This window comes from Scyliorhinus torazame, chromosome 10 (assembly GCF_047496885.1).
Source record: "Scyliorhinus torazame isolate Kashiwa2021f chromosome 10, sScyTor2.1, whole genome shotgun sequence".
Lineage (NCBI taxonomy): Eukaryota > Metazoa > Chordata > Chondrichthyes > Carcharhiniformes > Scyliorhinidae > Scyliorhinus > Scyliorhinus torazame.
Window position 1 is genome coordinate 135,712,509 of NC_092716.1, and position 8,870 is coordinate 135,721,378.

An 8,870-nucleotide genomic window follows, 5' to 3' on the forward strand; every position below is an offset into this window, starting at 1 on the left:
AGCTGCCGCTCCACCTGCCATGCATGACCCACGGGTGCCTCCATCTTCGCTGCCACCCGCCATGTGCGATCCGTGGGGGCTGCCATCTTTGCTGCCATCTTTGATTTCACCCACCACGCGCGACCCATGGGGGCCGCCATCTTTGACACCGCCTTCGTTGCCACCCGCCACGCGCGGCCCCATGGGGGCCGCCACCTTGGGACCACTCTGCAGCCTCCCGGAGCCCCTGCTCACCCGGTCATACGCTGGTCGCCGCCATCTGTGATCGGCCCACCCATCACCTTCCGAAGCCCGCCTCCATCACACTCGACCAGTCTTGACCTCACCACCTCAAGAAATACACGATGACCGTCCGGATCAATGGGCATGAGACGGCCTGCCTCATTGACTCCGGGAGCACAGACAGCTTTATCCACCCAGATACGGTAAGGCGCTGCTCCCTCCCAATTTTATCCGCGACCTAGAAAATCTCCCTGGCTTCCGGAACACATTCCGTAGAAATCCGGGGTACTGTGTCGCGACCCTTACTGTACAAGGCGTAGAGTACACTAACTTTAAGCTCTACGTCCTTCCCCATCTCTGCGCTGCCCTATTACTGGGGCTCGACTTCCACTGCCACCTCCAAAGCCTTACCTTAAAGTTTGGTGGACCGCTGCCCCCTCTCACTGTCTGTTGCCTTGCGGCCCTTAAGGTCGCCCCACCCTCGCTCTTTGCTAACCTCACCCCAGACTGTAAGCCCGTCGCTACTAGGAGCAGACGATACAGCACCCGGGACAGAGCAGACAGGGAGAAGTTGCTGAACACAGCGGGTCTGGTGGCCTGAAGTGCATATGTTTTAATGCAAGAAGTATTATGGGTAAGGCAGATGAATTTAGAGCTTGGATTAATACTTGGAACTATGATGTTGTTGCCATTACAGAGACCTGGTTGAGGGAAGGGCAGGATTGGCAGCTAAACGTTCCAGGATTTAGATGTTTCAGGCGGGATAGAGGGGAACGTAAAAGGGGTGGCGGAGTTGCGCTACTGGTTAGGGAGGATATCACAGCTGTACTACGGGAAGACACCTCAGAAGGCAGTGAGGCTGTATGGGCAGAGATCAGGAAAAAGAAGGGTGCAGTCACAATTTTGGGGGTTTACTACAGGCCTCCCAACAGCCAGCGGGAGATAGAGGAGCAGATAGGTAGACAGATTTTGGAAAAGAGTAAAAACAACAGGGTTGTTGTGATGGGAGACTTTCACTTCCCAAATATTGACTGGGACTCACTTAGTGCCAGGGGCTGAGACGGGGCAGGGTTTGTAAGGAGCATCCAGGAGGGCTTCTTAAAACAATATGTAGACAGTCCAACTAGGGAAGGGGCGCTACTGGACCTGGTATTGGGGAATGAGCCCGGCCAGGTGGTAGAAGTTTCAGTAGGCGAGCATTTCGGGAACAGTGACCACAATTCAGTAAGTTTTAAAGTGCTGGTGGACAAGGATAAGAGCGGTCCTAGGGTGAATGTGCTAAATTGGGGGAAGGCTAATTGTAACAATATTAGGCGGGAACTGAAGAACCTAGATTGGGGGCGGATGTTTGAGGGCAAATCAACATCTGACATGTGGGAGGCTTTCAAGTGTCAGTTGAAAGGAATTCAGGACCGGCATGTTCCTGTGAGGAAGAAGGATAAATACGGCAATTTTCGGGAACCTTGGATAACGAGAGGTATTGTAGGCCTCATCAAAAAGAAAAAGGAGGCATTTGTCAAGGCTAAAAGGCTGGGAACAGACGAAGCCTGTGTGGAATATAAGGAAAGTAGGAAGGAACTTAAGCAAGGAGTCAGGAGGGCTAGAAGGGGTCACGAAATGGCATTGGCAAATAGAATTAAGGAAAATCCCAAGGTTTTTTACACGTACATAAAAAGCAAGAGGGTAGCCAGGGGAAGGGTTGGCCCCCTGAAGGATAGGCAAGGGAATCTATGTGTGGAGCCAGAGGAAATGGGCGAGGTACTAAATGAATACTTTGCATCAGTATTCACCAAAGAGAAAGAATTGGTAGATGTTGAGTCTGGAAAAGGGTGTGTAGGTAGCCTGGGTCACATTGAGATCCAAAAAGACGAGGTGTTGGGCGTCTTAAAAAATATTAAGGTAGATAATTCCCCAGGGCCTGATGGGATCTACCCCGGAATACTGAAGGAGGCTCGAGAGGAAATTGCTGAGGCATTGACAGAAATCTTTGGATCCTCACCGTCATCAGGTGATGTCCCTGAGGACTGGAGAATAGCCAATGTTGTTCCTCTGTTTAAGAAGGGTAGCAAGGATAATCCAGGGAACTACAGGCCGGTGAGCCTTACTTCAGTGGTAGGGAAATTACTGGAGAGAATTCTTCGAGACAGGATCTACTTGGAAGCAAATGGACGTATTAGTGAGAGGCAGCATGGCTTTGTGAAGGGGAGGTCGTGTCTCACTAACTTGATAGAGTTTTTTGAGGTGGTCACAAAGACGATTGATGCAAATGGCAGTGGATGTTGTCTATATGGACTTCAATAAGGCCTTTGACAAGGTCCCTCATGGTAGACTAGTACAAAACGTGAAGTCACACGGGATCAGGGGTGAGCTGGCAAGGTGGATACAGAACTGGCTAGGTCATAGAAGGCAGAGAGTAGCAATGGAAGGATGCTTTTCTAATTGGAGGGCTGTGACCAGTGGTGTTCCGCAGGGATCAGTGCTGGAACCTTTGCTGTTTGTAGTATATATAAATGATTTGGAGGAAAATGTAACTGGTCTGATTAGTAAGTTTGAAGACGACACAAAGGTTAGTGGAATTGCGGATAGCGATGAGGACTGTCAGAGGATACAGCAGGATTTAGATTGTTTGGAGACTTGGGCAGAGAGATGGCAGGTGGAGTTTAATCCAGACAAATGTGAGGAAATGCATTTTGGAAGGTCTAATGCAGGTGGGGAATATACAGTGAATGGTAGAACCCTCAAGAGTATTGAAAGTCAGAGAGATCTAGGAGTACAGGTCCACAGGTCACTGAAAGGGGCAACACAGGTGGAGAAGGTAGTCAAGAAGGCATACGGCATGCTTGCTTTCATTGGTCGGTGCATTGAGTATAAGAATTGGCAAGTCATGTTGCAGCTGTATAGAACCTTAGTTAGGCCACACTTGGAGTATAGTGTTCAATTCTGGTCGCCACACTACCAGAAGGATGTGGAGGCTTTAGAGAAGGTGCAGAAGAGATTTAACAGAATGTTGCCTGGTATGGAGGGCATTAGCTATGAGGAGCGGTTGAATAAACTCGGTTTGTTCTCACTGGAACGACGGAGGTTGAGGGGCGACCTGATAGAGGTCTACAAAATTATGAGGGGCATAGACAGAGTGGATAGTCAGAGGCTTTTCCCCAGGGTAGAGGGGTCAATTACTAGGGGGCCTAGGTTTAAGGTGAGAGGGGCAAGGCTTAGAGTAGATGTACGAGGCAAGTTTTTTACACCATGGGTAGCGGGTGCCTGGAACTCGCTACCGGAGGAGGTGGAGGAAGTAGGGACGATAGTGACATTTATGGGACATCTTGACAAATACATGAATAGGATGGGAATAGAGGGATACGGACCCAGGAAGTGTAGAAGATTGTAGTTTAATTGGACAGCATTGTCGGCACGGGCTTGGAGGGCCGAAGGGCCTGTTCCTGTGCTGTACATTTCTTTGTTCTTTGTTTGTGATTGACGAGTACTCCCAATTCCCATTCGCCATTCCCTGCCCCGACATGACCGCAACCACCGTCATCAAGGGCCTCCATAGCATCTTTGCACTGTTCGGGTTCCCCGCCTACATACATAGTGATAGGGGGTCCTCCTTTATGAGCGACGAACTGCGTCAATTCCTGCTCAGCAAGGGCATCACCTCAAGCAGGATGACCAGTTACATCCCCCGGGGTAACGGACAGGGAGAGAGGGAGAACGGAACGGTCTGGAAGACAGTCCTACTGGCCCTACGGTCCAGGCATCTCCCAGTCTCCCGCTGGCAGGAAGTCCTCCCGGATGCCCTCAACTCCATCCGGTTGCTGCTTTGTATCACAACCAACCAGACACCTCACAAACGTCTCCTTATCATCCCCAGGAAGTCCTCCTCTGGGACCTCGCTCCCGACCTGGCTGGCAGCTCCCGGACCCATCCTGCTCCGAAAACACGTGCGGGCGCACAGGTCGGACCCGTTGGTCGAGAGGGTCCATCTTCTCCATACTAACCCCCAGTACGCCCAGCACCCCGACGGCTGACAAGATACGGTCTCCCTACGAGACCTGGCGGCCGCCGGAGCCCCACGCACACCCCGGCCACCAGTCCCACCCTCCCCTCCCACCGCAGCACCTTACAGGAGGATCGGTCCTTCCGCCGGCCCCGTCTAGGCCCCCCCACCCACCGACGCACCCCGCAGGCGCTCCCTTCCCAGGTCAATCGTTTTCCCCCCTAGCGCCACCTTGGGGTGCCGAAGCTACTACGGAGATTGAAGCCACGCTCACGGAGTCACAGACGCCCGAGCCTCCACCGGAGTCACCACCGAAGGTCTGACGATCACAGAGGACGACCAGGGCCCCCGATCGACTGATTGCTTCATTTTAAATCATAAATTGTAAATAGTTACTAGAATTGTAAATAGTTACAAAACGTTGTACGGAGGTATTACGGTACCTCCATAACTAATTCTACCACGTTGCCATGTTTGTAGTATCAGGCCACCACCCCCGCCGGACTCATTTTTTAACAGGGGGTGAATGTGGTAGTAGAGGTATTACGGTACCTGGTAATGTTGGAACACCATTGGTAGAAATGGTATGCTTCCTATTGGTCAAGATGTATGGTAGCTCCACCCTGCAAGGCGGGGTATAAGAGCCCACACCGCCCCAGCAGCCTTCATTCTGTACTTGAGCTGCTGGGGAAACATATAGCTCATTAAAGCCTTCAGTTGGACTACAACCTCACTTTAGTGGTCATTGATCGTGTATCAGTACCAGCCCTGGAGAGCCCAAATGGTGGTCGTCAAGAGTGGGGAGAAGCACCGGATGGTCATCGACTACAGTCAGACCAACAACCGGTACATACAGCTCGATGCGTACCCCCTCCCCCGTATATCTGACAGGGTCAATCAGATTGCGCAGTATCGAGTCTTCTCCACAGTTGACTTGAAGTCAACCACCACCAGCTCCCTATCCGCCTGGAGGACCGCCAATACACTGCCTTCGAGGCAGATGGCCGCCTCTACCACTTCCTCAGGGTTCCCTTCGGCGTCACCAATGGGGTCTTGGTCTTCCAGCGAGAAATGGACCGAATGGTTGACCAGTACGGGCTGCGGGCCACATTCCTGTACCTAGATAATGTCACAATCTGCCGCCATGACCAGCAGGACCATGACAAAAACCTCCAGCATTTCCTCCACACCGCTAAGCTCCTTAACCTCAAATACAATAAGGAGAAATGCATTTTCTGCACAACCCGCCTAGCCATCCGTGGCTATGTTGTGGAAAACGGAGTCCTGGGGCCCGACCCCGACTGCACGCGCCCCCTCCTGGAACTTCCCCTCCCCCACTGCCCCAAGGTCCTGAAGAGATGCCTGGGGTCCTTCTCTTACTATGCCCAATGGGTCCCCAATTATGTGGACAAGGCCCGTCCACTCTTTAAATCCACCATTTTTCCTCTGATGGCTGAGGCCCGCTTGGCCTTGAACCGCATCAAGGCAGATATTGCCAATGCCGCGATGCACGTTGTGGACGAGCCCATTCCATTCCAGGTGGAGAGCGATGCGTCGGACTTTTCCCTGGCCGCTACCCTCAACCAGGCGGGCAGGCCCGTGGCTTTCTTCTCCCGCACTCTCCATGTCTCTGAAATTCGACACTCCTCCGTCGAAAAGAAAGCCCACGCCATTGTAGAAGCTGTGCGACATTGGAGGCATTACCTGGCCGGCAGGCGATTCACACTCCTCACTGACCAATGGTCGGTTGCCTTCATGTTTAATAATACACAGCGGGGCAAAATCAAGAATCACAAGATCCTAAGGTGGAGGATCGAACTCTCCACCTACAACTGCAATATCTTGTACCGACCTGGGAAGCTCAATGAGCCCCCAGGCGCCCTGTCACACAGTACATGTGCCAACGCACAAGTAGACCGACTTCGGGCCCTCCACAATGACCTCTGTCACCCGGGGGTCACCCGTTTATTTCATTTTATCAAGGCTCGCAACCTGCCTTACTCCATCGAGGAGGTCAGGACCATGACCAAGGACTGCCAGGTCTGCATGGAGTGCAAACTGCACTTCTATCGGCCAGACAGAGTGCACCTGGTAAAGGCCTCCCGCTCCTTTGAGCGCCTCAGCATCGACTTCAAAGGGCCTCTCTCCTCCACTGACCGTAATGTGTGCTTCCTCAACGTTGTTGACGAGTACTCACGATTCCCCTCTGCCATCCCATTCCCTGACATGACCTCTGTCACCATCATAAAGGCCCTGCACAGTCTCTTCACTTTGTTCGGTTTCCCCACCTACATCCATAGCGACCGGGGTTCCTCCTTCATGAGCGACGACTTGCGTCAGTTCCTGCTTAGCAAGGGCATCGCCTCCAGCAGACAACCAGCTACAACCCCCGGGTAAACGGACAGGTGGAGAGGGAGAACGTGATGGTCTGGAAGGCCGTCCTCCTGGCCCTACGGTCTAGAAGTCTCCCAGTCTCCCGCTGGCAGGAGGTCCTTCCTGATGCGCTCCACTCCATCCGGTCGCTCCTGTGCATTGCCACCAATGAGACCCTCACGAATGTATGTTTGCCTTCCTTAGGAAGTCCACCTCCGGGGTCTCGCTCCCGTCGTGGCTGACACTCCCAGGGCCCGTCCTCCTTGGGAAGCATGCGAGGAGTCATAAATCGGACCCCCTCGTCGAGGAGGTCCTGCTCCTCCATGCCAATCCAGAATATGCCTACGTGGCACATCATGACGGGCGGCTGGACACAGTCTCCCTCTGGGATTTGGCACCTGCAGGTTCCCCAGCGACCATCACCACCACCCCCGACCCTGCACCATCTCCCTCCACCACTACCCGGCTACTTCAAGATTTGGCACCCGCAGGACCACCGGTGACCATCACCACCACCCCCGCCCCTACACCGCACCCCCCTCCATCGACTCAACTACAGGGTGAAGAAGAGGACGACACGCTCCCGGACGTGCAGGTCTCGACACCAGTGCCCACATCACAGCCGGGACTGAGCCGATCACATGGAAGGTCAAAGCCCCTGACAGACTCTTCCTTTAAGTCCACTTCACCCCCGCTGGACTTTTTTTTTAACAGGGGGTGAATGTGGTAAACCACTGTTAGTTATATTATATGTATTGTGGTAAACTGTTACTGTATTACATGTATTGTGGTAAACCACTGCCTGATGGCTCCGCCTCCCCTGGCTCCGCCTCCCCTGGGGCTCGGTATAAAGGTGGCTGACCTGCGGTCCTGCCCCAGTTCGGGATCAGAGGCCAGGTGGCTTTCTGTTTATCTTATTAAAGCCTCAGTGTCATTCACTACTCATCTTGTGATGGCGCATCACACAATAATTTCATTTGAAGCCTACTTGTGCCAAAAAGCGATTTTCATTTCATTTTGATTTTCATTTCACTGTCATTCTCATTACAATATATTTATTGTGAGGTGAATGGGAAATCATTCAATTTATATCAGCAATTTTATACCAGTTGTTGTTGGTGCAATTGTTGATGTTGCTAAAAAGTAAAGATTTGGAGGTTTGAGTGAGGCGATTATTGAGCAATTACGACATCTTTTAGCGGTAAATGCTGAGATGAGGTAAACCAAGGAACCTGCTCATCAAGACTCTACCCTGAATCAGAATCAAACAGTGCAGAAGAAGGTCATTTGACCCATCAACTCTGCACCAACCTCTGAATGAACACTCGATCCATGTCCACGTCACCATCAACACCACCCGATCCGCGAAACCTAAACTGCACATTCCTGGACACCCAGGGGCAATTTAGCAGTGCAAATTCACCCAACCCTCATATGTTTGGACTGTGGGAGGAAACCGGAGCACCAAGAGAAAACCACGTGGTCACAGGAGGAAGGTACAAACTCCTCACAGAACGTCACCCAAGGCCGGATTTGAACACGAGTCCCTGGCGCTATGAGACAGCAGTAGAGCATGGCACCTGGCCAAAGAGTACAATGAAGGTGTTGGATTTTGGTGGAAGGTGATATGTAAGTGAGATGCAGGAAGGTGGGTTTTGGTTGGTCCCTAGAGGAATGGGGGGGGGGGGGGGTGGTGTGACGTATGAGGGTCAGGAGTGATGCCAGTAGCACAGAGGGGGTGACTCACCCAAGCTATCCTAAGAAGGTCATTCATTTTTTCCCTGCCCCGATCCCAGCACTGCTGGTTAGGCAGGCAACACTCACTGCCTCATTGAGCTCAGACTAGAAAATCAGGGGGCAGGTCTCCGTGAACCCATTTCCTTGGCTCAAATGTGAATGTTTAGGGGGTGGAGAGCATGTAAGCAGCTCCAGCTAGTCAGACTCTCCAGCGACAATTTCGCTCAGCGACTCAGATGCCAGGGGAATGGGATTGTCTCTAAATTCTCATGGACAGAGTGCTGGCCTGGTTGTATGTCCTGACTCACATCACGAATAAGGCCACAAAGGGAATGCGAGCCAAACTATCATAATGCGAAGGTAGTCCGATGAGTTTCATAAAAGTATTTTTCTTCAGTAAAACAACAATGCCTACGTGAGATACGGGACACCTCATCGGGTTATGTTTCCATTCTAATTGGCTCTATAGTGGCTGAACTTTTATTATCATGCTGGGTAAGTTAACTAGTGCAGGGGAGCACAAGTTCCAATGATCATGGGG